Here is a 12,601-nt window from a genome sequence, read left to right as displayed (position 1 = left end):
AAGGAAGAAAAGGTGCTACCCCGTGTTTATCTAGATCATAAAAGTATGGTGGCACATGATTTTATTGTTAAAAATAGGGTAGGGGAGCTTAAATATCAATTGTTCTTTAATAAACATCATCCTGAGACTATTACCTTGCCTGCTCCTTCTTTGTTTGATTTAACTGCAGGCACGTACCTTGTTCCGTTGACGGCTATTCACGCCTACCGGAACCCTGCACCAGCCGAGGAGCCAGAACCGGAACCACAATTTGATCCTTCACGGCAGTCTAACTATTAGTGGGATCCGGAGATGATTGCCAGCCAGTGGCAATCGGAGCCTTCTTCTTCCTCGTCACAGTACGACCCCAACAACTATTATTATGGATATCCGCCAGGCCAGCCGTGGCCATAGACCAACTTAGGCCAAAAGTCTAAGCTTGGGGGAGTACGTATTTCTCACCGACATTACATTTATGCTCACACACACTCATTACTAGATGTCGGTGCTCATACTTTTTCATTGTGTCATCCATGCTAGTTTATTTTCTTTTTCCTGCTTTCTTCTTGTGTGCTTGTTAAACCTTAAGAAAAACCAAAAACAATTAGTAGTAGGTTATTTTTCTGCTGTAGTAGTAATAATTAAAAAGAAAACCCAAAAATATTTCATGTTCTTCTTTTGCTTGTTGGGAGCTCTCCCGTGTAAATAGTTTTATTTCTTTTCTTTTCTTTGGTGGTCAGTAGGAGAAGACCATAATTAGATTGTTGAAGTGGCTCTTATATGCATTATTGTTGATTTAACCAAGAACCCATAATGCCTTGTCTTCTCCTATTTATTGAATGCTCGCAGATTCCAGCTTAGTCCAATGCACGTGCACTCTTATTATTATTCACACCCTTCTGTCGTGCAAGTGAAAGGCAATTATGATGATATATGATGGACTGACTGAGATGAGAAAAGCTGGTATGAACTCGACCTCTTTTGTTTTTGTAAATATGATGAGCCCGTCGTTCCTGATTCAACTTATTATGAATAAACATGTTTGCAATGACAATTAGAGATCATAGTTGCTTGTGCCATGCTTGATTAGCTATGAGTTATAATGGTTTACCTTGTGTGCCAACATGTTATTAAGATGATTATGATGTGGTATGATGGGGTGGTATCCTCCTTTGAATGATTTAAATGACTTGACTTAGCACATGTTCACGCATGTAGTTGAAACAAAATCAACATAGCCTTCACGATATTTATGTTCATGGTGGATTATATCCTACTCATGCTTGCATCCAATGTTTATTAATTTTAATGCATGTACATGGCTATTGTCGCTCTCTAGTTGGTCGCTTCCCAGTCTTTTGCTAGCCTTCACCTGTACTAAGCGGGAATACTACTTGTGCATCCAATCCCTTAAACCCCAAAGTTATTCTAGATGAGTCCACTATACCTTCCTATATGCGGTATCTACCTGCCGTTCCAAGTAAATTTGTATGTGCCAAACTCTAAACCTTTAAATAAACATTCTGTTTTGTATGCTCGAATAGCTCATGTATCAATTAGGGTTGTCTGTATCTTCCATGTTAGGCGGGTTATTCTCAAGAGGAGTGGACTCCGCTCCCCATTCCCGAGATAAAGGGCTGGTCACCGGGATACCCAGTCCCATGCTTTATGCAAACTAAATCAAAATAATTGCAAACAAAACTCCCCCTGGGACCTGATGTATGTTGGAGGCACTCGTTGTTTTGAGCAAGCCATGGATTGATGCTTGTTGGTGGAGGGGGAGTATAAACTTTACCATTCTGTTTGGGAACCGCCTATAATGTGTGCAGCATGGAAGATATCGCCATCTCCTAGTTGTTACGTTGACAATGAAAGTATACCGCTCAAAATACAATTTATCTCTATTTCAAAACCGAGCTCTGGCACCTCTACAAATCCTTGCTTCCCTCTGCGAAGGGCCTTTCCATTTACTTTTATGTTGAGTCATCACCCTCTTATTAAAAAGCACTAGCTGGAGAGCACAGCTGTCATTTGCATTCATCACTGTTAATTTATATTGGGTATGACCATGATTGGATCTCTTTTACCATGAATTACAATGTCTAGTTAGTCCTTGATCTTTAAAGGTGCTCTGCATTTATGTTTTGTGGTCTCAGAAAGGGCTAGCGAGATACCATCTTGTTATATCATATTATGATTGTTTTGAGAAAGTGTTGTCATCCGAGATTTATTATTATGACTTGCTAATTGATTATGCTATTGATATGAGTAATTATGAGACCTAAGAATTATTGCAAATGTGGTTAGTTATGATCTATACTGAAAACTTGAATGCTGGCTTGACATAGGTACAACAACAAGAGCAAAGAGAGTTTGTAAAAGTTTTTCTTTCTTTCTTTCAGTTTGTCAACTGAATTGCTTGAGGACAAGCAAGGGTTTAAGCTTGGGGGAGTTGATACGTCTCCGTCGTATCTACTTTTCCAAACACTTTTGCCCTTGTTTTGGAATCTAACTTGTATGATTTGAATGGAACTAACCCGGACTGACGCTGTTTTCAGCAGAAATGCCATGGTGTTGTTTTATGTGCAGAAAACAAATATTCTCATAATGAACTGAAACTCCACGGAACATCTTAGAAAAACAATAAAAAATCCTCACCAAAGATGAAGACCAGGGGGCCCACACCCTTCTCATGAGGGTGGGGGGCGCCCCCCCTAGGGCGCACCCCCTACCTTGTGGGCCCCCTGGAAACCCTCCGATGCCAACTCCAACTCTATATATTTGCTTTCGGAGAGAAAAAATCAGGGAGAAGAAATCATCGCGTTTTACGATACGGAGCTGCCGCCAAGCCCTAAACCTCTCGGGAGGGCTGATCTGGAGTCCGTTCGGGGCTCCGGAGAGAGGGATTCGTCGCCGTCGTCATCATCAACCATCCTCCATCACCAATTTCATGATGCTCACCGCCGTACGTGAGTAATTCCATCGTAGTCTTGCTGGACGGTGATGGGTTGGATGAGATTTATAATGTAATCGTGTTAGTTTTGTTAGGGTTTGATCCCTAGTATCCATTATGTTCTGAGATTGATGTTGCTATGACTTTGCTATGCTTAATGCTTGTCACTAGGGCCCGAGTGCCATGATTTCATATCTGAACCTATTATGTTTTCATGAATATATGTGAGTTCTTGATCCTATCTTGCAAGTCTATAGTCACCTATTATGTGTTATGATCCGGAAACCCCAAAGTGACAATAATCGGGACCACTCCCGGTGATGACCATAGTTTGAGGAGTTCATGTATTCACTATGTGCTAATGCTTTGTTCCGGTTCTCTATTAAAAGGAGGCCTTAATATCCCTTAGTTTCCAATAGGACCCCGCTGCCATGGGAGGGTAGGACAAAAGATGTCATGCAAGTTCTTTTCCATAAGCACGTATGACTATATACGGAATACATGCCTACATTACATTGATGAACTAGAGCTAGTTCTGTGTCACCCTATGTTATGACTGTTACATGATGAACCGCATTCGGTATAATTATCCATCACTGATCCGGTGCCTACGAGTTTTCCATATACTGGTTTACGCTTATTTACTTTCCCGCTACTACTGTTACAATCACTACAAAATACCAAAAACATTACTTTTGATGTCTTTACTTTTGTTGCTGCTACCACCATTATCATATTACTTTGCTACTAAACACTTTGCTGCAGATACTAAGTTTCTAGGTGTGGTTGAATTGACAACTCAGCTGCTAATACTTGAGAATATTCTTTGGCTCCCCTTGTGTCGAATCAATAAATTTGGGTTGAATACTCTACCCTCGAAAGCTGTTGCGATCCCCTATACTTGTGGGTTATCAATTAACTGTGTTCAAGAAAGGTCTACCAAAGATAATGGGACAAAAGTCATCTTGTGGGGTACCAAGAACAAGAAAATCAATCGGATATTTTATTTTCCCACACAAGACTTCAACATCTCTAATAATCCCACAAGGTGATATGGTCTCTCTATTAGCAAGTTTAATAGTAACATTTGTGTCTTCTAGCTCAGTAGGTGCTATGTCCTTTATAATTTCTTAATATAGAGTGTAAGGAATAGCACTCACACTAGCACTCATATCACATAAACCATGATAACAGTGATCTCCTATTTTAACTGAAATAACAAGCATGCCAACAACACGTCTATGTTTATCTTTTCCATCAGGTTTAGCAATTCTAGCAGCTTCTTCACAAAAGTAAATAACATGCCCATCCATATCTTATTCCAAGAGATCTTTAACCTTAGCAATGCTAGGTTCTACTTTAATTTGTTCATCAGGTGTAGGTGTTCTAATATAGCTTTTGTTAACCACAGCTGAAACATTAGCATGCTCCTTTATCCTAACAGGAAAAAGGGGGTTTCTCAATATAAGCAGAAGAAATAACTGGATCGACATTATAAAGTATAGTTTCTTCTTTAACTGGTACTGGTTCTTTGATTTCTTCTATAATAGGTGGGTGATATTTAAAACACTTCTCTTTAGGGAGTTCAACATGAGTAGCAAATGATTCACAAAAGGAGGCTACTATCTCAAAGTCAAGTCCATATTTAGTGCTAAACTTTTGAAAAGCATCGGTATCGATAGAAGATTTAACACAACCATACTTAAGCTTAATACCTGACTCTTTACTTTCGTCGAGTTCCCAATCTTCAGAGTTGCGTTTAATTCTTTCCAAAAGATCCCACCGGAATTCAATAGTCTTCTTCATAAAAGAACCAACAAAAGAAGTATCAAGCAGGGTTTGATCATTACGAGAAAGCCGAGCATTAAAGTTCTGAATAATAATTTCTCTTGAGAGCTAATGATAGGGGCATGAATATAACATTGACTTAAGCCTCCCCCAAGCTAGAGCGATACTTTTGAAGGAAATATGCCCTAGAGGCAATAATAAAGTTATTGTTTATTTCCTTATTTCATGATAAATGTTTATTATTCATGCTAGAATTGTATTAACCGGAAACATAATACATGTGTGAATACATAGACAAACAAAGTGTCACTAGTATGCCTCTACTTGACTAGCTCGTTGATCAAAGATGGTTATGTTTCCTAACCATGGACATGAGTTTTCATTTGATAAATGGGATCACATCATTAGGAGAATGATGTGATTGACTTGACCCATTCTGTTAGCTTAGCACTTGATCGTTTTACTTTACTACTATTGCTTTCTTCATGACTTATACATGTTCCTATGACTATGAGATTATGTAACTCCTGATTACCGGAGGAACACTTTGTGTGCTACCAAACATCACAACGTAACTGGGTGATTATAAAGGTGCTCTATAGGTGTCTCCGATGGTACTTGTTGAGTTGGCATAGATTGAGATTAGGGTTTGTCACTCCGATTGTCGGAGAGGTATCTCTGGGCCCTCTCGGTAATGCACATCACTATAAGCAATGCAACTAATGAGTTTGTTGCGGGATAGTGCATTATGGAACGAGTAACGAGACTTGCCAGTAACGAGATTGAACTAGGTATCGAGATATCGACGATCGAATCTCGGTCAGTAACATACTGATGACAAAGGGAACAACGTATGTTGTTATGCGGTTTGACCGATAAAGCTCTTCGTAGAATATGTAGGACCCAATATGAACATCCAGGTTCCGCTATTGGTTATTGACTGGAGACGTATCTCGGTCATGCCTACATAGTTCTCGAACCCGTAGGGTCCGCATGCTTTACGTTCGGTGACGATCGGTATTATGAGTTTATGTGATTTGATGTACCGAAGGTAGTTCGGAGTGCTGGATGAGATCGGGGACATGACAAGGAGTCTCGAAATGGTCAAGACGTAAAGATCGATATATTGGATGACTATATTCGGACATCGGAAAGGTTCCGAGTGATTCAGGTATTTTTCGGAGTACCGGGGAGTTACGGGAATACGGGGAAGAAGTATTGAGCCTCCTAGGCCAAGTGGTGGAAGAGAGGAGGCAGGGCGCGCGGCCCCTAGCCCAAATCGAATTGGACTAGGGGCCATTCCTCCCTTTCCTTCCTTCTCCCTCTCCTCCTTCCTTTCCTCCTCCTAGTAGGAGTAGGAAAGGGGAGTCCTACTCCTACTAGGAGGAGTACTCCTCCTCCTGGCGCACCCTATAGGGGCCACCCGGCCTCACCCCTTGCTCCTATATATACGGGGGCAGGGGGCATCCTAGAACACACAAGTTGATCATTGATCCCTTAGTCGTGTGCGGTGCCCCCCTCCACCATAATCCACCTCGATCATATTGTAGCAGTGCTTAGGCGAAGCCTTGCGTCGGTAGCAACATCATCACTGTCATCACGCCGTCGTGCTGACGGAACTCTCCCGTGAAGCTCTGCTCGATCGGAGTTCGTGGGACGTCATCGAGCTGAACGTGTGCTGAACTCAGAGGTGTCGTGCGTTCGGTACTTCGATCGGTCGGATCGTGAAGACGTTCGACTACATCAACCGCGTTCTCATAACGCTTCCGCTTACGGTCTACGAGGGTACGTGGATGATACTCTTCCCTCTCATTGCTATGCATCACCATGATCTTGTGTGTGTAGGAATTTTTTTGAAATTACTATGTTCCCCAATAGTGGCATCCGAGCCAGGTTTATGCGTAGATGTTATATGCACGAGTAGAACACAAGTGAGTTGTGGGCGATACAAGTCATACTACTTACCGGCATGCCATACTTTGGTTCGGCGGTATTGTTGGATGAAGCGGCCCGGACCAACCTTACACGTATGCTTACGCAACACTGGTACTATCGACGTGCTTTGCACACAGGTGACTAGTGGGTGTCAGTTTCTCCAACTTTAGTTGAACCGAGTGTGACTACGCCCGGTCCTTGTTGAAGGTTAAAATAGCACTAACTTGGAGAAATATCGTTGTGGTTTTGATGCGTAGGTAAGATCGGTTCTTGCTCAGCCCGTAGCAGCCACGTAAAACTTGCAACAACGAAGTAGAGGACGTCTAACTTGTTTTTGCAGGGCATGTTGTGATGTGATATGGTCAAGACATGATGCTAAATTTTATTGTGCGAGATGATCATGTTTTTTAACACAGTTATCGGCAACTCGCAGGAGCCATATGGTTGTCGCTTTATTGTATGAAATTCAATTGCCGTGTAATTGCTTTACTTTATCACTAAGCGGTAGCGATAGTCGTGGAGGCAATAGTTGGTGTGACGACAATGATGCTTCGATGGAGATCAAGGTGGCAAGCCTGTGACGATGGTGATCATGACGGTGCTTTGGAGATGGAGATCACAGGCACAAGATGATGATGGCCATATCATATCACTTATATTGATTGCATGTGATGTTTATCCTTTATGCATCTTATTCTGCTTGATTGACAGTTGCATTATAAGATAATCTCTCACTAAATTTCAAGGTACAAGTGTTCTCCCTGAGTATGCACCGTTGCGAAAGTTCATTGTGCCGAGACACCACGTGATGATCGAGTATGATAAGCTCTACGTTCATATACAACGAGTGCAAGCCAGTTTTTGCACACGCGGAAATAAACTTCACAAGCCTAGCATATGCAGATATGGCCTCAAAACACTGAGACCGAAAGGTCGAGCGTGAATCATATAGTAGATATGATCAACATAGTGATGTTCACCATTGAAAACTACTCCATCTCACGTGATGATCGGACATGGTTTAGTTGATATGGATCACGTGATCACTTAGATGATTAGAGGGATGTCTATCTAAGTGGGAGTTCTTAAATATGAGTAATTGAACTTTAATTTATCATGAACTTAGTACATGATAGTATTTTGCTTGTCTATGTTGTTGTAGATAGATGGCCCGTGTTGTTGTTCCGTTAAATTTTAATGTGTTCCTTGAGAAAGCAAAGTTGAAAGATGATGGTAGCAATTACACGGACTGGGTCTGTAACTTGAGGATTATCCTCATTGCTGCACGGAAGAATTACGTCCTGGAAGCACCGCTGGGTGCCAAACCCGCTGCATGAGCAAAGCCAGATGTTATGAATGTCTGGGAGAGCAAAGCTGATGACTACTCGATAGTTCAGTGTGCCATGCTTTACGGCTTAGAACCGGGACTTCAACGACGTTTTGAACATCATGGAGCATATGAGATGTTCCAGGAGTTGAAGTTAATATTTCAAGCAAATGCCCGGATTGAGAGATATGAAGTCTCCAATAAGTTCTACAGCTGCAAGATGGAGGAGCATAGTTTTGTCAGTGAACATAAACTCAGAATGTCTGGGTACCATAACCACTTGACTCAAATGGGAGTTAATCTTCCTGTTGATAGTGTCATTGACAGAGTTCTTCAATCACTACCACCAAGCTACAAGAGCTTCGTGATGAACTATAATATGCAAGGGATGGATAAGATGATTCCCGAGCTCTTCGCAATGCTAAAAGCTGCGGAGGTAGAAATCAAGAAGGAGCATCAAGTGTTGATGGTCAATAGGACAACCAGTTTCAAGAAAAAGGGTAAAGGGAAGAAGAAAGGGAACTTCAAGAAGAACAACAAACAAGTTGCTACTCAAGAGAAGAAACCCAAGTCTGGACCTAAGCCTGAGACTGAGTGCTTCTACTGCAAAGGGACTGGTCACTGGAAGCGGAACTGCCCCAAGTATTTGGCAGATAAGAAGGATGGCAAAGTGAACAAAGGTATATTTGATATACATGTTATTGATGTGTACTTTACTACTGTTTATAGCAACCCCTTAGTATTTGATACTAGTTCAGTTGCTAAGATTAGTAACTCGAAATGGGAGTTGAAGAATGAACAGAGACTAGTTAAGGGTGAAGTGACGATGTGTGTTGGAAGTGGTTCCAAGATTGATATGATCATCATCGCACACTCCCTATACTTTCAGGATTAGTGTTGAACCTAAATAAATGTTATCTGGTGTTTGCGTTAAGCATGAATATGATTTGATCATGTTTATTGCAATACGTTTATTCATTTAAAGTCAGAGAATAATTGTTGTTCTGTTTACATGAATAAAACCTTCAATGGTCATACACCAAGGTGAATGGTTTATTGAATCTCGATTGTAGTGATACACATATTCATAATATTGAAGCCAAAAGATGCAAAGTTAGTAATGATAGTGCAACTTATTTGTGGCACTGCCGTTTAGGTCATATCGGTGTAAAGCGCATGAAGAAGCTCCATTCTGATAGACTTTTGGAATCACTTGATTATGAATCACTTGGTACTTGCGAACCATGCCTCATGGGCAAGATGACTAAAACGCCGTTCTCCGAAACTATGGAGCGAGCAACAGATTTGTTGGAAATCATACATACTGATGTATGTGGTCCGATGAATATTGAGGCTCGCGGCGGATATCTTTATTTTCTCACCTTCACAGATGATTTGAGCAGATATGGGTATATCTACTTGATGAAACATAAGTCTGAAACATTTGAAACGTTTAAATAATTTCAGAGTGAAGTGGAAAATCATTGTAACAAGAAAATAAAGTTTCTACGATCTGATCGTGGAGGAGAATATTTGAGTTACGAGTTTGCCTTCATTTGAAACAATGAGGAATAGTTTCGCAACTCACGCCACCCGGAACACCACAACGTAATGGTGTGTCCGAATGTCGTACTCGTACTTTACTAGATATGGTGCGATCTATGATGTCTCTTACTGATTTATCGCTATCGTTTTGGGGTTACGCTTTAGAGACAGCTGCATTCACGTTAAATAGGGCAACATCTAAATCCGTTGAGATGACGCCTTATGAACTATGGTTTGGCAAGAAACCAAAGTTGTCGTTTATTAAAGTTTGGGGCTGCGATGCTTATGTGAAAAAGCTTCAACCTGATAAGCTCGAACCCAAGTCGGAGAAATGTGTCTTCATAGGATACCCAAAGGAGACTGTTGGGTACACCTTCTATCACAGATCTGAAGGCAAGACATTTGTTGCTAAGAATGGATCCTTTCTAGAGAAGGAGTTTCTCATGAAAGAAGTGAGTGGGAGGAAAGTATAACTTGATGAGGTAACTATACCTGCTCCCTTATTGGAAAGTAGTCCATCACAGAAACCGGTTCCTGTGACACCTACACCAATTAGTGAGGAAGCCAATGATGATGATCATGGAACTTCAGATCAAGTTACTACCGAACCTCGTAGGTCAACCAGAGTAAGATCCGCACCAGAGTGGTACGGTAATCCTATTCTAGAGGTCATGTTATTTGACCATGACGAACCTACGAACTATGAGGAAGCGATGATGAGCCCAGATTCCGCAAAATGGCTTGAGGCCATGAAATCTGAGATGGGATCCATGTATGAGAACAAGGTGTAAACTTTGGTTGACTTGCCCGATGATCTGCAAGCCATCGAGAATAAATGGATCTTCAAGAAGAAGACTGACGCCGACGGTAACGTTACTGTCTACAAAGCTCGACTTGTTGCGAAAGGTTTTCAACAAGTTCAAGGGGTTGACTACGATGAGACTTTCTCACCCATAGCGATGCTTAAGTCCGTCTGAATCATGTTAGCTATTGCCGCATTTTATGATTATGAAATTTGGCAAATGGATGTAAAGACTGCATTCTTGAATGAATTTCTGGTAGAAGAGTTGTATATGATGCAACCTGAAGGTTTTATCGATCCAAAAGGTACTAACAAAGTGTGCAAGCTCCAGCGATCCATATATGGACTGGTGCAAGCATCTCGGAGTTGGAATAAACATTTTGATAGTTTGATTAAAGCATATGGTTTTATACATACTTTTGGAGAAGCCTGTATTTACAAGAAAGTGAGTGGGAGCTCTATAGCATTTCTAATATTATATGTGGATGAAATATTGTTGATTGGATAGAATTTTTGGATAGCATAAAAGGATACTTGAATAAGAGTTTTTCAATGAAAGACCTCGATGATGCTACTTATATATTGGGCATCAAGATCTATAGAGATAGATCAAGACGCTTAATTGGACTTTCACAAAACACATACCTTGATAAAGTTTTGAAGAAGTTCAAAATGGATCAAGCAAAGAAAGGGTTCTTGCCTGTGTTACAAGGTGTGAAGTTGAGTAAGACTCAATGCCCGACCAATGCAGAAGATAGATAGAAAATGAAAAATGTTCCCTATGGTTCAGCCATAGGCTCTATCATGTATGCAATGCTGTGTACCAGACCTGATGTGTGCCTTGCTATTAGTTTAGCAGGGAGGTACCAAAGTAATCCAGGAGTGGATCACTGGACAGTGGTCAAGAACATCCTGAAATACCTGAAAAGGACTAAGGATATGTTTCTCGTTTATGGAGGTGACAAAGAACTCGTCGTAAATGGTTACGTCGATGCAAGCTTTGACACTGATCCGGATGATTGTAAACCGCAAACCAGATACGTGTTTATATTGAACGGTGGAGCTGTCAGTTGGAGCAGTTCTAAATAAAGCGTCGTGGCGGGATCTATGTGTGAAGCGGAGTACATAGCTGCTTCGGAAGCAACAAATGAAGGAGTCTAGATGAAGGAGTTCATATCCGATCTAGGTGTCATACCTAGTGCATCGGGTCCAATGAAAATCTTTTGTGACAATACTGGTGCAATTGCCTTGGCAAAGGAATCCAGATTTCACAAGAGAACCAAACACATCAAGAGACGCTTCAATTCCATCCGCGATCAAGTCCAGGTGGGAGACATAGAGATTTGCAAGATACATACGGATCTGAATGTTGCAGACCCGTTGACTAAGCCTCTCTCACGAGAAAAACATGATCAGCACCAAGGCTCCATGGGTGTTAGAATCATTACTGTGTAATCTAGATTATTGACTCTAGTGCAAGTGGGAGACTGAAGGAAATATGCCCTAGAGGCAATAATAAATTTATTATTTATTTCCTTATTTCATGATAAACGTTTATTATTCATGCTAGAATTGTATTAACCGGAAACATAATACATGTGTGAATACATAGATAAACAAAGTGTCACTGGTATGCCTCTACTTGACTAGCTCGTTGATCAAAGATGGTTATGTTTCCTAACCATGGAGATGAGTTGTCATTTGATAAACGGGATCACATCATTAGGAGAATGATGTGATTGACTTGAACCATTCCATTAGCTTAGCACTTGATTGTTTTAGTTTACTGCTATTGCTTTCTTCATGACTTATACATGTTCCTATGACTATGAGATTATGCAACTCCCGATTACCGGAGGAACACTTTGTGTGCTACCACATGTCACAACGTAACTGGGTGATTATAAAGGTTCTCTAAAGGTGTCTCCGATGGTACTTGTTGAGTTGGCATAGATGAGATTAGGATTTGTCACTCTGATTGTCGGTGAGGTATCTCTGGGCCCTCTCAGTAATGCACATCACTATAAGCCTTGCAAGCAATGCAACTAATGAGTTAGTTGTGGGATAGTGCATTACGGAATGAGTAAACAGACTTGCCGGTAACAAGATTGAACTAGGTATCAAGATACCGACGATCGAATCTCGGGCAAGTAACATACCGATGACAAAGGGAACAACGTACGTTGTTATGTGGTTTGACCGATAAAGATCTTCGTAGAATATGTAGGAGCCAATGTGAACATCCAGGTTCTGCTATTGGTTATTGACCGGA

Source organism: Triticum dicoccoides, chromosome 5A (assembly GCF_002162155.2).
Source record: "Triticum dicoccoides isolate Atlit2015 ecotype Zavitan chromosome 5A, WEW_v2.0, whole genome shotgun sequence".
In the NCBI taxonomy this organism is placed as follows: domain Eukaryota; kingdom Viridiplantae; phylum Streptophyta; class Magnoliopsida; order Poales; family Poaceae; genus Triticum; species Triticum dicoccoides.
This window is presented reverse-complemented; position numbering follows the sequence as displayed.